Genomic DNA, 9,038 nt, shown 5'->3' with positions numbered 1-9,038 from the left:
ACACACATTCATGTAGATAATATGTATTATAGTATGCATATAAATTATGTGCACATGCAAATACACACATAACCACCCATCATGAGGTATCATTCATCCATATACTTTCCATGGATTATCTAATTTAATTCTAACATAGTTGTGAGTAAATATTGAGCTAAAGATTGAAATCAGATTTTGTCTTACTTTAGAGACTAATATTTTATAATTACATAATTGATAACAAAAGTAACTTCTTAAAGTTGATAGTTATTTCTGTTGTTAAATATGTCAGCTAAGAAAAATAGCGAGATAATACAATTTCTTTAGCATGGCAAATTATGTACATTTAAAACCATAGTCATTATCTCACTGAAAATAATAATTTGGGACTAATAGAATATACAGTGAGCTCAAATAACTCAATGGGGAAAAAAATCAAACACTCCCATTAAAAAGTGGGTAAAAGATCTGAGTAGACATTTCTCAAAAGAAGACATACAAATGGCCTTGAGGTACATTAAAAATGTTCTTCAGATGTTGGAGTGCTCTTAAAAAATGAAAGAAATGCTCAATATCATTAATCATCAGAGAAATGCAAGTCAAAACTACAATGAGATATCATCTTACCCTAGTTAAAATGGCTTTTACCCAAAAGACTGGCAATATCATTTTTTGTTGTTGTTGTTTTGCTTTTTTTTTTTTTTTTTTTTGAGACGGAGTCTGAGATGGTGTCTTGCCCTGTGACCCAGGCTGAAGTACAATGGCACTGATCTCAGCTCACTGCAACCTCTGCCTCCTGGATTCAGATGATTCTCCTGCCTCAGCCTCCTGAGTAACTGGGATTACAGGCGCCCACCACCACACCCAGCTAACTTTTGTATTTTTAGTAGAGACGGGGTTTCACCATGTTGGGCAGATGGTCTCGATCTCCTGACCTTGTGATCCTCCCGCCTTGGCCTCCCAAAGTGCTGGGATTACAGGCATGAACCACCGCGCCTGGCCGGCAATATCGAATGCTGGTGAAGATGTGGAGAAAAGGGAAATCCTTGTACACTGTTGATGGGAATGTAAATTAGCGCAACCACTATGGAGAACACTATGAAGGTTCTTTGAAAAACTAAAAATAGAACTACCACATGATCTGGCAATCCCACTGCTAGGTATATATCCAAAAGAAGGAAAATTAGCATATCAAAAACATCTCTGCACTTTAATGTTTATTGCAGCACTATTTACAATAGCACTTCCGCGTTTATTGCAGCGCTACTTACAACCTAAGTGTCCATCAATGGATGAATGGAAAAAGAAAATGTGGTACATATGTATAATGAAATATTATTCAGCTATAAAAGAAGAATGAAATCCTGTCATTCGCAACAACATAGATGGAACTGGAGTACATTATGTTAAGTGAAATAAGCCAGGCACAGAAAGACAAATTTTGAACATTCTCACTCATAGGTGGGAGCTAAAAATTAAAACAATTGAACTCATGGAGATAGCGAGAAGGATGATGGTTAGCAGAAGCTGGGAAGGGTAGTAGGGAGGGGGCTCTAAGGTAGGGATGGTTAAATGGGTGCAAAAATATAGTTTGATAACACAGTAAGGTGACTGTAGTCAACAATAATTTATTGTATATTTTTAAATAATTAAAAGAGTGGAATTGAAATGTCTCTAACACAAATGATAAATGTTTGAGGTGATGGATACTCAAATTACCCTGAAATAATTATTATACATTGTATGCCTGTATCAAAACAACACGTATACCACATGTATACACCTATTATATACCCATTAAAAAAAGAAATTTAAAAAAAGAATAATTTGTCCACCCAAAGTCAGGACAAACAGCAATAATATAGGGAAAAAAGCAGCATCGATATAGAAAAAATTACAACTTTTTTGTTAAAAAACTGCGAAATTACATTTATGTTCTGATGATATGATTTTCTATATCAAGAAATAAATAGATGCAACAAAACCTCATATTAAAAAGTTCACACAAAGGCTAAGTAGGAAATAAATGTATACCAATGTATTAGTTATCTGTTGCTACATAATAAATTACCCCGTCCTTTATGAGCCAGTCTCTGAAGTTGTACAACTCATCTGCCTCATTCTAATCAATCACTCATAAGAACAGTATTATACATTAAAACAACACTGATTATGAAGCAAGATTGGCCATCAACTGATAATAAAGCTGAGTAATGAATAGATGGGAATTCATTATAATATCCTTTTGGCTTTTTTTTTTTTTTTTTTTTTTCCTATTTGAGACAGAGTCTTGATCTCTCACAATCTCGGGTCACTGCAACCTCTGCCTCCTGAGTTCAAGCAATTCTTCTTCCTCAGCTCCCCTAGTAGCTGAAACCACAGGCGAGCACCACCACGCCTGGCTAATTTTTGTATTTTAGGTAGAGATGGTGTTTCGCCATGTTGGCCAGGCTGGTCTCGAACTCCTGACCTCAAGGGTTCTGCCCGCCTTGGCCTCCCAATGTGCTAGGAATACAGTCGTGAGCCACCGCACCCGGCCTTTTTGCTCCTTTATGTGTTAAAATAGTCTCCAATAAAGAGGAAAAGAAAAAGAAAAACTACACTGATTGCCTCACAAGAAGAAATGAACAATCCAAATAGGCCTATATCAATTAGAGAAATTGAATCGATAATCAATAACCGTCTAAAGCAGAAAGCATTAGGATCAGGTAGGTTCATTGGTGAACCCTAACAAATATGTTAGGAAGAAACCATACCAATTATTTCATTATGTAGTGAAAATAGAAGCAGAGAGAATAATTCCCAACTCATTCTATGAAGCCAGAATTATCCTAATACCGAAACCAGATGAAGACATTACAAAAGAAAGCTACAGTGCATATCTATCATGAACATAGAAGCAAAAATCCGCAACAAAATACTAGCAAACTGAATACATAATATATAAAAGGAGGTCGGCTGGGGAGGCAGGGAGCTTATGGAACTCTGTACTTCCTTTGTTTTGCTGTGAACCTTAAACTGTTCTTTTAAAAAAAGATTAGTTTAAAAAAAAATCAACGAATACCAAGTTCATTTTCTGTGTTGTGTAACATTCCAATTTAATAAACTAAGGCAGCCCACCTGTTTTTATCATCTGCTGAAGAGCCAGATTTTCTTCTCAAATTGTTCAGTGATAATAAGATCCTTGCCTCATAGGAGCACCCTGCAACATCAAGTTTCCGTGTCAGTGGTCATGTAGTTTTCATGCATAGTCTCTGCATCCTCATCATTTTTTTGTTTTGTTTCATTTTTGAGCCCAGGTCTCACACAGTGGCCCAGGCAGGAATGCAGTGGCACGATCATGGCTCACTGCACCTCCTGGACTCAAATGACCCTCCCACCTCAGCCTCCTTGGTAGCTGGGACCACAGGCATGTATCACCACGCCCCGCTAATTATTATTACCATTATTTTGTAGAGACGAGGCAGTGTCTCACTTTGTTACCCAGGCTGGTCTTGAACTCCTGGGCTCAAGCGATTCTTCTGCTTCATCTTCCTAGTGCTAGAATTACAGGCATGAGCCACCACACCTGGCCTCACCGCTATTTTAAAAGACAATATTGAAGCAGGTTTCTATGTTTCAAGGAAGCCGCTGTGAAAGCAGAGGGAGCAAAAGACATTAAAAGATCTTAATTATCTCCCAAGTAGCCAGGGCTGAGATTTGGACCTGGTTTATGACCCTGTTTTGTGGCAGCATTTTTGACAGTCTCAGCAGGGTCCTTAGCAGTAGCCAAGCAGTACTGGATCTCTCACATTTTTTATGAGGAGATGCAGCTTTATGGACTAGCCAATCCTAATCGTTATTTATTTATTTATTTATTTATTTATTTATTTATTTTTTGAGACGGAATCTCGCTTTGTTGCCCAGGCTGGAGTGCAGTGGCGCGATCTCAGCTCACTGCAAACTCCGCCTCCCGGTTCACGCCATTCTCCTGCCTCAGCCTCCCGAGTAGCTGGGACTACAGGCGCCCGCTACCACGCCCGGCTGATTTTTTGTAATTTTAGTAGAGACGGGGTTTCAACGTGTTAGCCAGGCTGGTCTCGATCTCCTGACCTCGTGATCCGCCTGCCTCGGTCTCCCAAAATGCTGGGATTACAGGCGTGAGCCACCGCGCCCAGCCGTTAATCGCTCTCACTAGCATACAATGGGTAACAGTTTCCTTTTGCCTTTTCCTCCTCGGTCAGTAGGCGGCAGGCAGAGGCTGCGGATGTAATGGCACACCTTGCATGCTTCCATGTCACTGTCCTGAGTTCATGAAGGTTTCATTCCTTTTTTCTTTTTTTTTTTTTTGAGTCTTTATTTTTTTAGAGCAGTTTTAGGTTCACCGAAAAACTGAGTGGAAGGTACAGAAATTTCCTATATATCCCCGCCCTCACACAGGCAGAGCCTCTTCCACCAACAGTATTCTGCACCAAAGTGGTACATTTGTTATAACTGATAAGCCTGCATAGACACACCATTATCACCCATAGTCTATAGCTCACTGTAGGGTTCCCTCTTGGTGCTGTGTAATAGATGGGTTTTGACAAATGTGTGATGACATGTATCCACCAGTATAGTATTATACAGAGCATTTTCACAGCCCTAAAAATCCTGTGCTCTACCTATTCACCCGTTACCCCTAACCCCTGGAAACCACTAAAGTTTTTACTTTCTCCATAGCTTTACCTTTTCTGGAATACCATATAGTTGGAATCATAGTATATTGGCTTTTCAGATTGGCTTATTTAACTTAGTAATATGCATTTAAGTTTCCTCCATGTTATGTTTCCTCCATGTCTTTTAATGGTGTGACAATTCATTGCTTTTTAGCACTGAATAACATCCCATTGCCTGAATATACCACAGTTTATTTATGCATTCACCTACTGAAGATGTCTCCGTTGTTTCCAAGTTTTGGCAATTATGAATAAAGCTGCTATAAACATCCATGTGCAGGGTTTTTGCATAGATGTGCTCTCAACTCCTCTGGATAGGTACCAAACAGTGTGATTGCTGGGTTGTATAATGAGAGTATGATTAGTTTTGTCAGAAACTGCCAAATTGCCTTCCAAAGCAGTTGTATCATTTTGCATTCCCACCAGCAATGAATGAGAGTTCCTGTTGCTCCACATCTTCATCAGCGTTTGGTGTTGCCAGGGTTTTGAATTTTTGCCATTCTAAAAAGTGTGTAGTGGTATCATTGTTGTTTCAATTTGCATTTTCCTGATGATATATGATGTGGAAACTTTTCATATGTTTATTTGCCATCTGTGTATCTTCTTTGGTGAGTAGTCTGTTCAAATGGTTTGCCTACTTTTTAATCCAGTTGTTTGTACTTTTATTGTTATCCATTGAGTTCTTTGTATATTTTGGGTACCAGTCCTTTATCAGACATGTGTTTTGCAAATAGTTTCTCTGTCTGTGGCTTGTCTTCTCATTCTCTTTGAGAGTGTGTTTCGCAGATCCGATTTTTAAATTTTTACTAAAGTATAACTTATCAATTACTTCTTCCATGGATCATGTCTTTGGTGTTGTCATTTTCCATTTGAAGAGTCGCTGTTCTGTACTGTACAACATCTGAAGCAAGAGACAAAAACCTTCGTGCCCGCGGCTGCTGCAGTGGGGTCTCAGGGCAGAGAAGCGCTTTCAGAGGGTCGGGGCGTGGCGGCTGCCTCCGCGGGAGCGCCTGGCCAGGGCCTATCCGGCGTCCCGGGGAAGGCTGTTGCGTGCAGCTTCGTTCTTCCGCGCAGCAGCCTTGCGGAGACTCAGAACGAGGTACGGGGAAAGAGCTGACGGGTGGACCAAGAAAAGAGGGAAATAAGCAAACGCACCTTCTTAAATCTAGAATTCTTGGTAAAGCCAGAGTTCCCAGATAAAGCTTCCGTGTCAGGTGAGCTAGATGGTATGTGTGGCGCGAGTCATTGCATGTGGGGACAAAGGTCAGGCAGGATTTTCACGTTTTCATCTATTTGGACAGTTGCTTCTTCGAGCCGGGTCAAGCGCGTGGGGAGCCACAGCTCCCAAGGTACATTTAATCATTCAACGTACTCAGATGGAGGGAATTTGAGTTGCATTTTCCATGAGCCTTCGGCTAGCAGAAAATTTTTCAAAAGGTCTTGAACAATCCCTTAATTCTTTCCGCCTGGGATTCAATTGCGCCAAGAGGACTAATTGTGCTAAAGCTGTAGAAGTGTGCTCTGCTCTCTGTAACGATACAAGCTGGATGTTGCTGGTGCGTCCCGGAAGGAGGTTACTCGGGTGTAATCTGGGTTAGGCTTTAGGTGGAATTCATCCTCAGAGTTGGTCACTCCCTCGTCGAGCACGAGATAACATAAAATGCTTCGCGTTTTTAACAGGACAGGAATTCTCCCTTACAGCTGACTTGTGCCAGGGGATGTAGCTCAGTGGTAGAGCGCATGCTTCGCATGTATGAGGCCCCGGGTTCGATCCCCGGCATCTCCAAGGCGATTATTTATATTAGCTTTTGTTTAATTCAGCCTCTGGCATAGAATATAAGGGGAAAAAAAAAGAAAAGAAAAGAAACGATTTTAGTCCTTTCACATGTTTGCCATTATCATTTCCTTTAAATCCATCAATTCCCTGTCTTTCTGTTTTCTTCTCTTCTATCTGGTTGACTAGCCACAGGCCATATTCCTGTTTCCTGGAAACTTCCAAGATGTTTTATTATGCGGTGAGTAGTACAAAGTCAGAGGGACAATTCAAAAATGTACTATTCTTATAAATGCATCCAGAAAGAGGGAATACAGCTGAATATTCAAGACTATTTTAAGATCCACTAAATGAGACCCTAATCCATTCTCAGTCTCCAGTGAAAAACAATCAGTAAAATGTAGTATGTTGACCCTAATCCATTCCCAGTCTCCAGTGAAAAACAATCAGTAAAATGTAATATGTCTCCGTATCATAGTTTTTTTGGGAGGTGGGGAAAGTGGAGTAGGATGGAGAAGAGGAAAGTAGCATGCTTTTTTTTAGTTTTAGTATTCAGGTGGGAGTTGCTTTCAACTTAAGGTCCACTCTAGCACCTTAAGATAATGTAGATCTTGTCCTATAGTTACTAACCTGGTAACCATTTTCTCACTGCAGCTTTTCAAGGTTTTTGTGTGGGAGACCTGGTCATAAAACATTTGGGACATCTGAGAAAGTAGTAAAGGTTAGAAATAGCCTGTGGAAATGGAAGGCCGAGTTGGTTAGAAACTCACAACAGGTGGAACGCCGTGGCTCATGCCTGTAATCCCAGCTACTCGGGAGACTGAGGAAGTAGAATCGCTTGAACCTGGTAGGGAAAGGTTGAAGTGAGCCAAAATCGCACCACTGCACTCCAGCCTGGGCAAAAAAGAAAATCATAACAGATTTCCTGACAACACTGAGAACCCCGCTGAGGTTGCATTCTGGGCAACTGTAAGTAAATGAGTTTTTAGGTTTATGTTATTTCTGCATTGCACTTATGTTCATTCCTTGATTCATTTGAGTGCTTTGGAATATTGATAGTAAATTTGTGCTATTGCTTCAGTTCACATTTAAAGATACACCAAAAATGCCAATGTGTATTTCTGTGCCATTGTTAAGAGGAAATAATTAAACATGATAAACAAGAGAGGATCACAATAATAGTGAAATATTACAATGAAACATTATAAGAGGAAATAAGGAAACATTATAAACAAGACAGGATCACAATAGTAGTGAAATATTACAATGAAACATTATAAGAGGAAATAATGAAACATGATAAACAAGAGACAATCACAATAATAGTGAAATATTACAATGAAACATTATAAGAGGAAATAATGAAACATTATAAACAAGAGAGGACACAATAATAGTGAAAGATTACAATGAAACATTGTAACAGGAATTAATAAAACATTATAAATGCAAGGATCACAATAATAAGGAAACATTACAAAAAAATTAGCCAGGCATGGTGGCGGGCACCTGTAGTCCCAGCTACTTGGGAGGCTGAGGCAGGAGAATCATTTGAATCTGGGAGGTGGAGGATTACAATCAGACTTGAATTTTACCAAGTTAATTCCATAAATAATGTGGAAAATGGATTGGGAATGGTGGTGAAAAAAGATGAAAAAAAGACTAGTTCAGATATTACTGGAAGAGTCCAGATGAATTTTGGTGGGGACTTTCACTGAGAAATAATTTCAGAACGTGAAGACCTGTCCTATGACCATTCTTTAGGAAACAAAATAAGAGTAGTCAGAGGCTGGAACTTTCCCAGGGGCCTGAACTGTAGTTACTGCTGACTTTTTCCAAGAGATTGATATCCAGCAAGATCTACATCAAGGATGAAGCTACCTGTCTCAATCTCTTAATTTCTCAATTAACCTCATTCCCACTCAGTTTTCTACTTCCAATGGGATCTTTTGGGCTGTGGGGAATATTTAATTTACTTGGAAAACATTTGATTCGCTAAACTTACTGTCTCATATTCCTGCTATCCCAGTTACCACTCTGGATATATGTCCCTCTAATTCTCCACCTATACCTTCATCTCCATAACCCTCTGTTCTTCTGTTTCAATGATGTAGACTTGCAGTTTGTCTCTTTGCATATTTCAACTCCACTCTTTGTATCTCACATTTCCATGTTAACAACCACAATCCTTAACTACTCATCCAAATGTTCCTGCATTAACTTAAACCTAGATCTCCCTAATGCATTGCTATTTAAATTAGAAACTACACATTCTCCAACCTCAGAATCGGGAAATAGGTTAGTTCCTTCTGAGGCCACATTCCAGTTTCCAAATCATTGCATTTCGTTTTGTTTTATTTATTTATTTATTTATTTATTTATTTATTTTATTTTTTATTTTTTGAGACGGAGTCTCGCTCTGTAGGCCAGGCTGGAGTGCAGTGGCCGGATCTCAGCTCGCTGCAAGCTCCGCCTCCCGGGTTCAAGCCATTCTCCTGCCTCAGCCTCTCGAGTAGCTGGGACTACAGGCGCCCGCCACCTCGCCCGGCTAGTTTTTTGTATTTTTAGTAGAGACGGGGTTTCAC

General features: G+C 39.7%; 1 non-coding gene across 1 annotated transcript; it reads left to right on the top strand.

The window, feature by feature from the left end:
* Positions 1-6,393: 6,393 nt before the first annotated feature.
* Positions 6,394-6,465, top strand: TRNAA-CGC. Its single transcript has one exon. It is a non-coding gene; the product is annotated as a tRNA-Ala (tRNA).
* Positions 6,466-9,038: the final 2,573 nt, after the last annotated feature.

Source organism: Mandrillus leucophaeus, unplaced genomic scaffold, assembly GCF_000951045.1.
Source record: "Mandrillus leucophaeus isolate KB7577 unplaced genomic scaffold, Mleu.le_1.0 Scaffold392, whole genome shotgun sequence".
NCBI classification, from domain to species: Eukaryota; Metazoa; Chordata; class Mammalia; order Primates; family Cercopithecidae; genus Mandrillus; species Mandrillus leucophaeus.
Note: the sequence above shows the minus strand (reverse complement) of the source record. Positions and strands in the feature narration are given on the sequence as shown.